We start from the raw sequence: 16123 nt of genomic DNA on the forward strand, positions 1-16123 counted from the left end.
CCGGCTACACCACCTGTAGTCCCACACCAAGCAGACCTACAATTAACTGATAAAACTGTGCTAAATTATTGCAAAGCATTAATGAAGTATGCTAGGTCTGTTCATTCAAAGGTCCAAGAAGCTTTACGTCAACCACCGGATATTCCTTGTCACAACATTGAGCCAGGAGATTGGGTCTACGTAAAGGTTCATCAAAAGAAAAACGCACTTCAACCCAGATGGAAAGGACCCTTTCAAGTGCTTCTGACCACTAACACTGCTGTTCATTGCAAAGGTTACCAAATGTGGACTCACGCCTCACACTGCAAGAAAGTATCACCCCCATTGGATCCCAAAGCTGCTGAGTTCCAACCAAAGTTGAAACCTTTCCCTGAGGCCAAATACAAGGACCCTCAGGACCTCACTCAAGCAAGTGAGGAGTATCAAAGCGCAAGTGATAGTGATCTCATTGATGAACCTAACACCCTGATCCAACTAACTCCATCACTTCGAAAGCCAAGGTATCATCTGAGTCCTCGGAAGATGTAAATGTTTCCATTTGGAAGATCATCACTTTGACCAGATTAGTGCTATTAACATCAAGGCAAAGAAATAGACAACGAAAACCTGAAGAATTGCCTGCAGAGGCAAGCCAAACAATACTTGTTACGCCTCAGCTCTGTATTCTTGGGCAACCCTGGCACAGGATGCAGTCTGTCTGACTCACAAAGGACTCCCCCCCCTCCCCTCCTCTACATAAACGAAACTGATTAAGATGCAGTGAGAGACGCACCTAAAACTTTCCAGATAAGGGTGATAAGAGTGAACAACTGCCCTCGGTCTCATCTGCATCTGAGATGGAACCAGATGACCATTCATTTACATGAGAGATGGAAAACAGAAAGCCTGAAGCAGAGACTGCAGTGAATTCTGGGACCAGAGAAGCAGGAGAGCGCTGCATGATGGGGAATCTGTGCTTCCAATGTTAATTAACCCATGTTCACACACACCCAGCTCAGCATTTATCAGACCAGTTCTAATCTGGATTTGCTAAGGACTTTTCTCCCCCCAGACACACACACACAGCTCTAAGTTTAATAGGCATCTCGGGCCGTACATTCCCCGGTCCCAGTATGGGAGGCCTATTTAAACTTGATTGACTAAAACTTGGTTGCCGGGTTAGGGAATGCTGAGGCAAGAGACCGAGTCTGAGGGGGTACGGGCAACATTTGAACAATGGTTAAGGGTTCATCACAGCATCCAGCCTGCTGGATCCCTAATCCCAGGTGTTGTCGTATCTTTCCCGAGACGACTGGTGGGAGTCCTCTCCACAAAAGGTTATGAGCACCCCAATAATTGCTTTAAGTCTGTTAAAAGACTATAGTAAAATCTGGAAAAGTCATGCTAAGCTGAGGCTTGTGCACAACAAGTAAAAATCCAAAATCCTGATACTGCAAGCTATCTATTGTTCCTGAAGAAACCATGAGATATCCCATCAGGATATCTGCCATCCATAGGAATCTCAAGCTGGCTCCCAAGTATTTGGGTTACTCCCTAATCTTAAGTGTTTCCTGATTATCAATCAGTTTCCTGAGATGGTCCAAACCAGATAACCCCTTGTCAATAGAAAAGACAATGATTTACACTACTGAGGGTGCTTCAAAGCAGCTCAACTGAGGGTATAAAAATCTGTAAGTGTGTGTGCTTAAAAAAAAAAAAAAAGAGAAAGAGAAAGAAAAAGAAGCAGCAGGAGGAAAGAGGGAGAAAGAAAGAAGAAGAAGAAAACTCCTGTGCTGACACCATCCCCTGTCGTTCTTGGGACGCTGGAAGAACAGATCGTCTCTCTCTTCAAGGATTGTGCTACAGACTGTGCCTGTCAGCTTTGCAGCCTGGGTACCGTGGACTCGGTGAGATTCCCAGCGTTCTCTTTCTTCTTTCTAGGCATAAACTTCTGAACCTGACCTGTATCAGTTAAGCTTGAGCTAAGTTTCCCCAAATACTTAGTGAAACCAGGGTAGTATTGTCATTGTTTGTGCTTGTTTTTCTTTTGCATGTCTATTACTACTAGTACTATTATATATTTCATATGCTTAGCAATAACTAACTTTTACAGGCAAACTGGTAGTAATTGGGTATATTTTTCCTTCTCTGCTTCTTTTTCCTCCTGTGCTCTGCAGCAACGCTTCTTTTACCTATGCTAAAGATCCCTGTGAAGCCTAAATTATTGTGGGGTTTGCTCATCAAGAGGCCAAAGATTGGGACGTGCTGAGTTTGAAACACATAAGGGGATCAGCTTGTACAGGCTGATTGACCCAGTTTGACTCAGACGTGCCCTTATGAACTGAATGCTGGCCCATGAGGGTGTCAGCTGGACACCCAGCCGGATTCAGAGGGATTCTGTTTACCTGTGTGCTTGTGTCTGACTGCGTTTTATTGTTGCTCTTATGAACTGATTCTTGGCATATGAGGGTGTCAGCCTGTCCATGCTGATCAGCCCAGGCAGGTCAGGCGTGTCACGTTAATTTGTTTGTGTTTGTGTGTATGACTGATTTGGTGACTGGAGGAACCCAGTCCCATTGAGATTGAGTCCTGCAAGATAGCTCCACTGGGGGTGAGGGCTTGCAGAAGGGAGAAATACAGCTCCGTATAGTAACACAAGCAGCACATTGACAGAATCACCAAGACCCTAGAAACTATCCCTAATAAATGAGCACACCCCAAAGTAATGGGCAAACATGGTAACATACTTGCCAACATGTTTAAAAAACTTGTCATAGCTGTTATCTTGTTTAGCTTAATTGCTTTAAGTACTTCAAATGTATACTTAAAATTCTTGCAAAAAGTTACTGAAGCCTTAAACACATCTGATTGTTGGGTCTGTGGACTTGTTCCCAGAACCAATGATGAAGGATTTCCAATGATACTGCAGCCTTTAACCCTTATAAATTTAACTGTGTGGTGGGCAGACCCAAACAATGCCACCTGGACTGATGCAGGGTACCTTAAGGTGATACCTCTACAGGGAGAAATGTGTTGGGTACGCAACTACTTCCAGCAAAAAAAATTATTCAGTGGGAAATAGTAGTTGCAAACATTATGATATGGGAAAAGGGGTGTGGATGAACAGTCATACCAAAGAAAGAACATGGTGCCAAAGTTTTAACGGATGGTATAACCTATATAACTAGACTAGCGGAACTGGCGCAATATCCTGCAAACCAATGAAGTGGTTAAATATTACCATATGGGAATGTTCTAATTTAGGAGGGCATTGCTATAAAAATGGCACCAAAAAGTCAGCATCTCCTAACTTTTTTGGGAGGCCTTCTCCTATTGGAAGTCGGTTTACCCGAGACTGATATGACGGCTCCTTTAGTAATAACCAGGCTCTGCGAGGAACCTATTAGGTATGTGAGACTAAAGCCTACCATCAACTACCGCCAAATTGGTTTGGATCCTGCTATCTTGCTTGGCTAACTCTGACCGTCAGGATAACAAAGGTCTTGCCTCAAGGGCGTCACCGAAATAAAAGAGAGAGCCCCAATTTAGCAGACCAGAAACAAAATGTGGTAGCTACCCTTAAAGATTATAAAAACCCTTTAAATTTAAGAAAATTAATAGGGTGTTCTGTAGCAGGAATAATTCCACTAGTTCCCGGCCCAGCTATCTCCTGTTTTGGAAGATATACCCTGTGACTACAAGCAGTAGTTGAAATATTAGCCTTAGAAACTGAAGCTGCTATACCCAGTCGGGGAAACGTTATAAAAATCATAGCTCAAAACCAAGATGAGTTACGACAAATGGTTATGCAAAACCGACTGGCTCTTGATTATGTTTTAGCTTCCAAAGGGGGTGCCTGTGCAGTAATAGGGCAAGAATGTTGCACATATGTAAATAGTACTTTCCAGTTAGTAGAAGAGCAAGTAAATGATGTGTTAGCACATGCGGCAAAAGGAGCTGAGGTTGCCTTCATTCCAAAAGATACTTCAGCCGACTGGTTCAGTTGGCTAGACCCTTGGGGACTATTCAAAGGCTTGCTCGGAAAAATTATGTCTGTTTTCTGCCCGATTTTAGTTTTAGGCTTAAGTATATATATAGCTATACAACTAATTTTTTGTTGTGTCTGTATGAACATTCGAAGAACTAAGCAGAGCATTTCTAGTATCTCAAAGGAAACTAAAATAATGATGTTGCAAAGGTCTGAGCATATCGAAAGTAGAAATGAATGGCTGCAGAATGAAATTGAAGGACTTATGAAATTGGAAGTTTAAGGCTAAGATGAGACTAACAGTCTCAAAGGGAGGACTGTGGTATAAAAAAAAGCAAAGGCCTTAAACTTTAATCAAAACAAGGTTGTGAAGATAAAACAAAAAGCATTGTGTAAAAGTGTGGGTTAGAAAAAGGAAGAATGTCTGGCCTTGTAGTAATCAGCGGTTACTGAGACAGCAAGAAAAGAGTGTTTTGTAATAAAGAAATGAAAATAATGTTTTTGTAACTGTTACCGCAGCTAGGTTTCTAAAAACGTCACTATATGTTCTTATGAATTGTAGGTAGCTGTTAAAAAGGTATATAAGCCTTTTGCTTTAACGTTTAGGGAGGGAGCCCCCTCCAAGTGCGTGGTGAATCCATGTCACTTTGGGGCCCCTCCTACAGCTGTAGCTCTAGCCAAATAAAGCTTCTGCTGACCTGACCCAAAAGTTTGCTGTGTGTGTTTTCACAACAAGGTGCTTTATGAAGTTTTCATGGAAAATGCCCATGGGTTGTGGATCAATCATACTTAGAGCTTTAAAAGTATGAGATATGCCGACTGTCTGTTTGAAAAACTGGGGGAGTCCAGTCTCTTTCACAGTTGGTCCATTACTCAAGGCCACTCCTAGGGGTTCCCGGGGATGAGCCACGTGATATTTTAGTGGTTATCAATGTGTCCAGCGTGACATGTCCACTAAGATTTAATTGGGGGTGAGGGAGGAAGGAAAAAGCAAACCATCTTGGCAGAAAGAACAAAATGGCTGATTTAAAAAGAAAAGTCGACTCGCTTGGGAAAAAAAAAATCATTGGGCTCGGTTCTCCTGAGCGATGCCTCAGCAGACAAACCTCTCCAGGGCACCTGAGCTTAGCAAAGATCTTTTGTGCTTTTTAAAACACAGGAGTGACTACTGTCCCCCAGTTAAGATCCCGGTCTATAAGTGAGTGGACATTCACAGGGCAAAAGGCTGTCCCCTGCATAAAGACCTAACACGCTAAAGACAAAGCAGCTGCAAAGGGGGAACTTTGTCAGCCCCGGCTTGCAGGGTGCATCTACATGGGCCATTCACATGCCTGAGCGCACCTGGGACCGCAGCCCATTGAGTCGGGCTGGAGCAGCCCCAGCTGGCAGGGAACCAGGGGGTTGAGCCTGCCAGCCCAAGGCTGCTCCCACCCAGCTTTGTGTGCTGCAGAGGGGCTGGCTGGGGCACGAGGGGGAGCCAGTGTGGGGCTAGCCAGCGCACTTAATAACATCGCTGCAGACTATTACCTGTGTTTACAAATACTATCTTCTGGCGGCATTGATTACTTTACTACGGCCTACTAGGGCCATACACGTAGATGTCGACACTTTACTGCAGAACTAATTAACTCGGCAGCAAATGTCTCTCATAGATGTGCCCATAGATATGTGGGGCTAAGCAAGCAGCCAGCACAGCCAAAATGTTTTAGCTTGGGCTTTCTTTTTTGGGGTTTATTTTTTTTTGCGGGGGGAGGGGAAGGGCAGGGGGCTTAAGGAAAAGTTTTCGTGTTCCAAGCCAATCAGTCAAATCAATTGCAAAGCCACAAGTTGTTCAAGAACCACATGTGGCCCTACTACTGGCAAACATCCTCCACCCCTGCCTGGGGCTTCAGATGCTTCCCAATCCTACATGCAGGTCCAAGTCTGGAGGCTCGGGGTTCAGATGCCCCTCAGTTTTGCCTGCCCTCAGCCGCACAGCCGCAGGGACAAGCTAGGGAGGACTCTCCCATTTCCATAAAGCAGGTGTATAGCCAAGATCTTCCCACTGGAAGAGAAAGTGAGAGACTGTGCCTGACCTCAGTCGAGGTACTACCCCATGCCAAGAAAGCGGCCCTCCTCAGCGACTAGGAAAACTGCCTTAGTGGTCGTGGTATTTCCCCTTTAGCTCAGGTGTGGACTTTCAGTACCTTATCCAAGTCACGGTGGGCATATATGGCGTAGCCAAGAGCCGACCTTGGAGCTCCTAAATCACAATCCAGCGCTGTAAGCATAAAGCCCGTGCTTCTCGGAGCTGGGCTACATTCAGGACGTGGTGTAATGTTTGCTGTGTGACCTCGGCCGAGTTACGCCTTCACACTTCTGACAGCACATCTCCTATCCTGCCACTTTCAGTGAGAGAGGCTTCGACTTTGTCATTTCTACCTTTTCCCCACTGCATGCGCTTACCCAGCTGATTTTACCTGCCACCCACAGCACTTGCTTTTCGCTTGTCACTCCTGCCACCGGTGTCGTTGAACTGTTGCCATATCATCTGTCCAGACAAATGCATTTGGAGGAGACGGTAGGAAGAATGGCAGGGAAAATGGAGCATGGCTGCACTGGAAGAGAAGAAAAAAGGTGTCCTTTATAAATGAGCAAGGTTCTTTGGGTGAATCTTATATCTTTCATCAAACCATAGCTAATCATCTTGATCAACTGTCCCTTTCTCTCTCAGCCACAACTGCTTGCCACAAAGGGAGAGGATGCTGGGGCGCTCATGACCCCCACTTAGAAAGTGCCCACAGGCAATTGGCACCAGGAAGCCCACAAGCAGACCATGGCATCAGGGATAAACTGAGCTGCTTATTTGGCTTCATACAGAGGAACATCGCCGAAGGCTTAAAAGGGAAATGCCAACCCAGATACATAAATATAAAGTAGCCAGAAGTCAGACCAGGCCAAAAGGCTTGGTAGAAACTCAGGGCCAGATTTGCAGAAAAGCTGGTCTCAGCTGGGTTGGGAATGACAAGTGCCAAGCCACCCTCGAGAGGTGCCCTCTCCCTTCCCAATGTAGCTGTCTGGCTATTCTGGCTATTAAGCCAGCTAAGCAACATTCCAGCATCCCAAAGGTGACTTTCACTACCATTGGTAGCCGGGGTCCTTCAAGAGATCACTCCAAAGGGTCTGGGTGACAGGTGCAGCGACGCCCGAGGCAACCCCCTTTCTCTCGGCCAGAGCAATTCTTCTTCAAAAGCTAGGAAGCTGTTTGCATGCAAACTTACCCAAAGTCTTGGTATGACCAGAGGAATCCCCGGCTCAGAAACAATTCTTCCTTGCTTGGGTTCTGCCAGCCTTTAAAAGCTGCTTTGCGTGGCCCGACTGGGTTTTGAGTCTGCTACGGTTGCGTGGGCTCCAGCCTCAGCTGGGCCCTCTAGTAAACTACGATGCTGAAAATATATTATGAAAGGACAAAGTGGTGCATGGACAGTAGTGACTTTGACATGTTTAAGACTAAGGAAAATGAGGGAGCCTTTAGGAAAGAGTGGCAAAGAGCATACACCTCTGGGACCGTAACTGCACATCTGCTTTTCCACGCACCCAGCTATGAGACATGCATGTTGGAATGAGACGGAGAAGCGTGCACGGGCCGGGCTCCCCCAGACATGGTTGTTCAGACTTTCAGGCTGCCGCTGCAGCCCTCCTTAAGTGGTGCATAATGGTGGGATGCCCATGTGTGAAAGAGCAAGTGCAATCCGGTTCTCCTGTAGGATGTTACGAGGCTCTGTTATAATAATGGATGCAAGGGAAGGGAAGAACAGCATGGGAAGACTGTTCCAGCCTCCTGCAGAGGGTTCGGGATTGAGAGTACAGTCGGGGGTAGAAAGATAAGAAAGATTTATTGACTTCACAAAAAACACAACTACACATAGTAACGAGACAAACAATGACAGACGAGAATAATTTGCATCGGCAACTTATCGGCAGTCCCCTCCAATGCCTGATGTATGACAAGTTTCTCTTTCCACAAAGCTCAGAAAAGTCGGGTGTCCCCGATCGGTGCTGTCTGAGAGGCGCCGGGAAGGACCCTGGCATTTGGTCCTTGGGCTCCTTGAGATGATCTCCAGATTGTTGCAGCCAATTTATAACTTCTGAACCGTGCTGATAACTTACAGCCACTCAGATTCTTTTTGCTTCAACTGTCCTTAGACTGACCAATAGCAGTACAAGCCTTGCATTTCTTTGATAAGGTTAATTTTAACTATGACACAGGGCCTTAGTACTTCCATGTTTTGCTAAATTGACTAGGCCTTACTTGATACAAGACCTTACTACATATTAAACTTTAATTAGACTCTTAGCAACAACATATAGCTTAATATCTAAACAAATGACAGAAAAAAACAAACAAACACTTAGTCTAATCTTCACAGAGCCTTCAGCAGGCACCTTTATTGCACAGACATAATTTTCAACTGTCACAGAAGACTGTATTCGGAGTACAGGACAAAGCCCCTTTCCTTGAATTCGATCAACGGAGGAGACAAGTCAGGGATGAGAGACAGTGGAAACGTCAAAATATTTATTTTTTTTTACATCTCCACTGTTCAGTTCAGCTCAGTTCATCTCTGGGGCTGGTATAAACCTCTATATGCTGCGTGTCTGCTAGGGCAGGTTGCCTGCATAAGCTTTACACGTGAACAGAGGCTTTCAGAAAGAGATGGTTTGCTCCCTCTTTCATCTGGGTATCAGAATTGGTGCCAGTGGGGTGCAGGTGGGCAGGGGACCCCCAGAAGAAAAAGACGGTGGAGCACACAAGAGAACACCTTGCTACTGTTCCCGCAGAAGTGGTGTATGATGAATTGAAAAAAGGAGATGGGACTGGATGGTCTTTAACTGACAGTGCTCAAGAAGCTGGCCAAAGTCATTGCAGAACCCCCAGCGAAACTCCTTCACAACTCATGGCACTCTGGAGAAGTCCCTGAGGACTGAAAGAGGGCCAACCTTGTTCCCATCCACATGAAGGGCAGGAGGGAGGACCTGGGTAACTATAGGCCAATTAGCATAACTTCCATACTAGGAAAGATCTAAACCTCACCCATAAGAGATGTCTGGGAGAGATGTTTCTTGCAATTTCCTCCTTGGAGCAGGAATTAGCCAGAGCCTTTGACGACACCCTCTCTCCCCAGCATCGTTGCTGTTGCTGCCTTTAGCCCAGACAAATTGGCATGAAAATCTCATTTTCCCCACTGCAATCAATTACTTTCTTGGGCATTGGTGCCAGGGACCAGGTGCGCTCGGCACACGGCACCTGGTGCCCTGCCAGAGAAGCCCGTTCCATCCCGATGGTCCATTTCTTGGAAGAGATGTCACACAGCACAGGCCTAGGCAGAGCAGCCCCTCCCTCTGTGCAGCCATCCACCCGGAGGGGTTGGGGGGAGCTGGCATTAGGAGCATTTCCTTGTACCAGTGCACGTGGCAGTAGCGTGCACTGTTGAGAGCCAGAGGCTGGCTGGCTGGAGCCACGCTGAGGCTGCCGGCTAGTCTCTTAGCAGCAGGATCACCGTCACTGCACCCCAGGAGGTTGCTGGCCTCAGTCTCCCTGACCCCATTGGGGGTAACCTGCCGTGCACCTCCGCTGGAGACTTCAAAAGCATGACAGTCATAATGCAAGAAGAGAAACCATAAAGCAAACATTAACAGAGACAGACCTGCACAACTACTGGTCTCTCTGCAGGTTTGGGAACATCAACTAATGCTCAGTTGAAGAGACATGTCGGCCCTGACTTGTTTTCCCCTCCATTCCCGTTTGACTCGCAAGAAGCAAAATGGCTACACCACCGCCACAAACAACCGCTGTGCTCACTGTCACTCCAGGATCCAACAGAATACAGAAAGTTAACCTCAGTTTGCTTGAAACCTAGCGTCTCTGCTTCTCCTACGTCTTTGAAATGGAAGGGCACTGATACACATGGTGGACCTCTGCTCGGGCACAGGCTAAAGAGTACACATTGGAGCACTCTCAATTCATCGAGTCTGCTAGAGCGTGCTAATTAGCGTGCTCCGGCAGCATCTGCATCATGCATATTCAGCCTCCCTGCATTTCAAAAGGGTGTTGGGGGCGCTTTACAGCTTGCTAAATGAGCTTTAGTTGAGCTGCCTACCCCTGCTGCTGCTTTGAAGGGCAGGATGCCAAATACAAGGGAGGCTGCGGGTGCTTTACTGCATGACTTTGTCTGGGCATCTTATGTACAAGCCTTTTACATCTTACCGAGCATTTTCCTGCTGACAGGCACCGTTTGCAAATATTGTTTGCCTAAGGGAGGAAATATGAGTTTCACCGAGGTAACGGTTATTTTAGCAAACACGGGGCAAGCTTTGCAATACAAGTCTGGCATCTTCTAGGTCTTCCCATTGTCGTTATCTGGTTGCACTTGGCAGATAAGCATCGCCCCTTTGTTCGCATCCTGTTGTGTGACCTGATTTATTCAGGCCGACGCAGGGCCTTGTCTGTGCCATTACATCCCTTTCCCATGGCCTACAAAGTCCGGGGCAAGAACAAGACTCATACCCAGCAAAGATTTGGCTTGTCAAATTTGCAGGCCTTGTGAGTTCCAGTTCGGTGCTCTGATGCCACCTGGGAATTACCTTACTATAACTGACCGTGAGCCCACCTTGTCTGCCACCTTGTCTCTGAGAGAGAGAGACCTGCTAGATTGAAATTCAGGCCCAGTTAAGACTGTCTGCGTTACTCTTGTTAGTATCCATACACGTTAAGTGACTCAAACTAAAGGAACAAAGGATTCTTCTCTCATCTTTTGCGATCACCGTGACTAATCCCTGGTGAACACTTTAGTCTTTACTGGTGTTACCAGTTCACAGTTCAACAGCACTGCTCCTTCAGTGGCCTCCCCCAAGTACCCAAGTGTTATTTCTGTATTACATAAGAAATTCTGTTTTATTGAGCACTGACTTGCAACAGAAATAGACTGGACCATGTGACTGTGTCAGTAGAAGACATCTCGCAGCCAACCAATTGGGATGACCTGTTCGGCATTTCCGGTTCAATGGCTAAAAAACTGCCCAGGTTACACACAGTAATAATATACAGGTAATCTTTTCATCAAAACTCCATTCCAAATGCTCCATGCAGATCATTTTTCCAGGCTGCCTCTGTCCACGGTACCCCTCTGCATCTCTTCCCGTCATTGCATTATCATGCCCTCAAAACCTGTGTCGCTCAGCTTCTCACTTTTCCTTCCCTGTCTTCTCAGATTGTACCTACCTTGTTTTTTCGGCTGACATCTAGCAGAGTGGGGACCTGGAAACTAGAGCAGTTCAACCCCAAATCCTTCTGACGGGCCGTGTCTATACGTGTGCATTTACTGTATGACAACCAAAATCACCACAAGGTATGAGCATGTATCTACATGTGCATGCCCATACAGTGCAGTAAATATAGCATCCTACAGCAACGTGAGTGTCAATTTAAGACTTGTATCATGCCAGTCTCACATTTCTGCCCGACAAGTTACTGTGCGGTAAATGCATGGGTTGACGCCTCACTGCATAGTAATCCTATGTGTGTTGACTGACTTGGGACTACCTTTAGTCACGAGTCTGTCCACATGCAGCATCGACGAGCTCGAATGCCTGCATGTGTAGACGTCAGCATATTCCCACTTATCATGCAGTAACATTAAGCCGGTGCACGTGCAATCACAGACATGCCCACAGCCAAGTCATGCCAGAAGTGTGACCGAGAATGGGTTCCAAGACAGACGCGTGGTCTCCCAAGAGAGATTCTCCCAGGAGCCATTTCACTCAGATTGCTGCCAAGTGATTCTTCTCCACGAGCAGTGCTTTGTGCTCTGGGCAAAAAAAGAATGAATGGGCTTTCACACTTGGGCTTTCTCCTAGGAGAGCAGTGACTCCTCCAGGAGAAAGTTAATGTCTGTACCTAGTCTCTAATATCCCGGTCTCGGCTCTGCTACCCGGTCCATATCCTCCCCATGGTGAAATCCCCTCGATTTTCAATTTCAGCAGCATCTAGTGGAGGGGTGCCATCGGCCAGCCCCTCCCGAATGTTCCACAGGCTGTGCAACGATGCTCGCGATGGAGTCAATACTTGGGTTTTTCTTTCGGCTGCCTCCCAGAAACCTAGCTCTTTCCTTCCAGATGACTTTGGCAATAAAACCTTGTTGAACTCCCTGACAAAGTTTGGCTTGTGATAGAAATCCATTCTATTTATTTGCTGGTATTTCTCTTTGTTTTTGAGAGCATCCAGATGTCTAGATCACAGGTGGATCTCCACCTCTCATGGCCGTACATCAGAATGAAAGCTGTATTGGAACTGAAGTGTTGCAATCTGGGTGTTAAATGGTCGACTCTGACCAAACCCCATTTAAACCAGTAAATGCATCCTTGTGCACTGCTGAGTTGCAAAAGACTTGTCTTCCTGACTGACCTGGGAGGCTCTGCCAAGTTTTTTAAATGGATTTGCTTCTCATGCTGCCCTGCCTTCTAAAGCAAGGTGCTCCCATTATACAAAGACATACTAAGCCAAAATGGCAGCACATCTGCAATATTCATAGCAACTTTTGTGCCAAGTATAGGGAATGCCATTGCAGCTACTGTAAATGCTTTGGGGATACCATTACTGTTTTAACAGTAAGCACCAAGGAAGTCTCTACAAGATGGTTCCCCTCAGATCCAGCCATTTCATACACTCCACTCAGGGAATGGAAGGATCCACAGAGGACATTGTGGACATTGCTGGTGGACAGCAGATCAAACTGACAGTTCAAACACATTGGGAGCCCACCGAGCCTAAGGACCGGGCATTCCAGACTGCCTCTCAATAACTGCTGTCCACCCAAGGCAGATACCATGCCAGCAAAGCAGCTGCAACATGCACAAGAATCTACAGTGGGTCTCTTGGAACAGCCGGTTCCAGTATATTTTCCCATTCATAAGAAGGGAAGCTTTAATTGGTTGTTGTTCATCCTGAGGGCCTCGTTACTTTGACTATTCAAGCCTTAAGACACATGGCCTTGGGCATCCTTCACAGGTGTGAAATCGGAATCATTTTGCATCCTGACAAAAGTGCCAGGAAATACTACTTGATCAGAGAATGGGTTCAATCATTAGCGTTTTTGATTGCAAGGGGAAACGGTGGGATTTGTCAGAACACATTTTAAATGCAGTCTTTTGTATTCAACATCAAGCAGAGGAAAGAAACTTCCCACAGTAACCATGACTTTTCCAGGCCACCGGGCACCAAAAAAATGTGAATCATGAATTCCACACCCACGTCCCTTCTCTGGTCAGAAAGAAGGCTTGTTCTGTTCATGAGACAAAGGACTGTTATGCTGAAGATCTTGACTACTGTTATCAGGGGTAAGTATTTAAGCTGTGGCTGTATACACAGAGTCCAATGAGAGTTGGACACTACTGGGCTAGGCCCTGGGCAAAAAAAAAAAAAAAAAGCTCTCTCTCATTTGTCAGAATTACAAAGACCCTAGAAACGTATCCCTAATAAATGATCACACCCCAAGGTGAGGGGAAAATCTGGTAACACAACAAGGTGGAGACAACATAGAAATGGGCCCGGGGACTGTGCCACCGCTATCTGGAAAAGGACTTGCGTTCACAATCAGAACACTTCCTCACCTCTCCAAATCATCACCATTCATCGGGGCAGTGTGGAACATGTCAACCAAAACACCTCATATTTCATTACATCTTACATAAAACTGATGTTTTCATACACAGACTAATTAGCCTCAATTAAACAGCTTTTCAAGCAGGTTATTAGTTCCGCACAAATTCCTGGGCAGCCCTTAATTCATTATGAGTTGAAAACTTACAGGACCCTAAGCATAAATAGGGACACGGAGTACCAGTACTGCATTTTAAATCTTCCAAGTGCTATTTCAAACATGAATGAATTAAACAAATGTTAACTCCTGAATTTTCCCCCTTAAACAGAGATCTGTGTTAGCTTCATCTAACACCAGGGGGTGAAAAAAGGAACCTGATCTGAATGCAAAGTCTGAAGACTTACGGTTATGAGTTGTGTTTCTCAAGGGGTAAACAGGCCCAGGCAGGTCCAAGGCTGGGATGAGAAACTGCCGTGCAGTTCGGAGGTGGCTTGGGGAAGTGGCACAGATGAGTCGATGCGATGCTGTTCCTGCCGAGTCTGTAAAAAATCAGGGTGCTGCTGAAGTGACCGCAGCTCTGGGACAGGACACGAGACCAGACTCTGGCCACTTGCATTCATGAAGAAGCTTACAGTGCTGCTTTTTGGTGGTGTAAGAGTTTCAAGGCCAGGGTCCATCTGGAGCCATCATGTTCTGCTGACTGAAATTCTTCTGGAGTCCAAAGGGACATTAGGGAAAATGCCTGAAGAATCTGGAAAAAAAGAAGAAGAGGATTCAATCCTATCTTAACCACCTCTGGTTGGTGGCCACAAGCTCATCCTAAACCCACAAAAATTGTGGCGGCTTCCCATTGTGGACTCCAGGGAGCAAAGCAGTTGCATGATTGACAAGAATCATGTCTATCTGTTGGGAAGAACGCTCCACCAGCTTTCCTTGAAGCCTCATCTTTTGTTGGCTCGCTTCGTGCTCCTTCCTTTTCGCATGCAGACAGTCTGATGACTCTGAAACTCATGCTAAGCTTGGGCCTACTCACAAAAGTGAAAATGCATAATAATAATGCTAACTGCATATTGGAAGAGGATGCGAGTTCATGGCTAGGCCATCTAAGAAGGAATAATGAAGTATCTCTTCCAGCTTATCTTGCTGTATTCAGAATTATTTCAAGCACACTCCTAGGTGTCTAGTGTATAGCCATATGAAATGTCTATCCTTGATTAATTAGTATGGTAAATATTTCTTTTGTGGCTAACTCGTGCCTATGTGCAGGAAGAGACAATCTCCATACGTAATAGATATCTTCTCCTACTTTAGTATGTTTTTTTCCTGGCTGTTAATCAGTTTCTTGATATGTTTCAAACTGGATCACCTCTTGTTACCGAAAAAGGTAACTCATTCAAACTAAAAAATTCTGATAACCAGTGATGAGCAGGTTTTTCCTGCCAGTTACTGCCTGGGAGTCTGTCTTGATTTACACAACTAAAAAGATGCTTTGAAGATGCTGGACTCAGGGTATAAAAAGGCAGTAAAACAGCAAATAACATGCTCGCTTCAAGAGTGAGAAATCTCTCTGACCCCAGTTGCTCATGCGCTCAACTTACTTGAGAGGTTGAATAGAAGGAGACTGCCTCTTCATCACCTGTTTAGTGATAAATCATCACCCTATAGCTAGTTACTGGACTTTGATTGGGTTTGGGCTCACTTGACTTGATTTTAAATACATGTAATAAATAAAGCTTTTCTGTCACTCATCGAACGAGGTGTCGTGTCAATCCCTGGGCTAGTCCAGGATCCTAGATTTTTATTGCTAACACCTCCTACTGGAATAGGTGAGCACCCATATCCCAGCCTCCATGACAGCCCCGTGGTCCCCTCTTATATGAAGGTATGTTGCCTTCGTGTACTCTCAAGGGGGCACCACAGCTCCATGGAGCCAACTCTTTTGGGATGAGCAGAGCCAGAGAGGGCTCAAAGTGTAAGCCGAGGTAAAAGAGGGCTAGAACTACTTTCCTTATGCAGCTCCTTCAAGGCAAAGGTCAGGGATGGAGCTCAGTGTGGGGCTGCATTGCCAGATGGTGTTCCTTAAAACGTTCCTGCCTAGTCAGAAGGGAACAGCTGTGCAGAGAGCATAAGAGGCAGTGAAAGCAGACTTGACAAGTCAGAATCTACTCGTCAGCTTGTCTAACTTGGTAGCGCAGCAGTAACAAAGAAAGAAAACCCCTTACCCAGGCTGTCCTAAGCCATCTCCGAGAGGTAGACTTGCAGCATCGTTTCTTTTCTGAGCGTATGGTATGCAAAGGGAGACCATGTCTACACCCGCAACAAATTAAAGACAACTTTCCACAAAGTCATTCACACCCGTAGGCTTTGTTGGGCCTTCACCATTGACATTCAAGCTGTAGAGGCTGACGAACTACACCGAGGGGCATGAATGAGAGTTGGTATCTAATATCCAGCACTGTCCTAGGATCTGCACTCCCATCCACAGGAAAACCACATCAGATTTCTGTCTTAAAGATTA

The sequence above is a fragment of the Alligator mississippiensis genome, chromosome 15 (assembly GCF_030867095.1).
Source record: "Alligator mississippiensis isolate rAllMis1 chromosome 15, rAllMis1, whole genome shotgun sequence".
NCBI classification, from domain to species: Eukaryota; Metazoa; Chordata; order Crocodylia; family Alligatoridae; genus Alligator; species Alligator mississippiensis.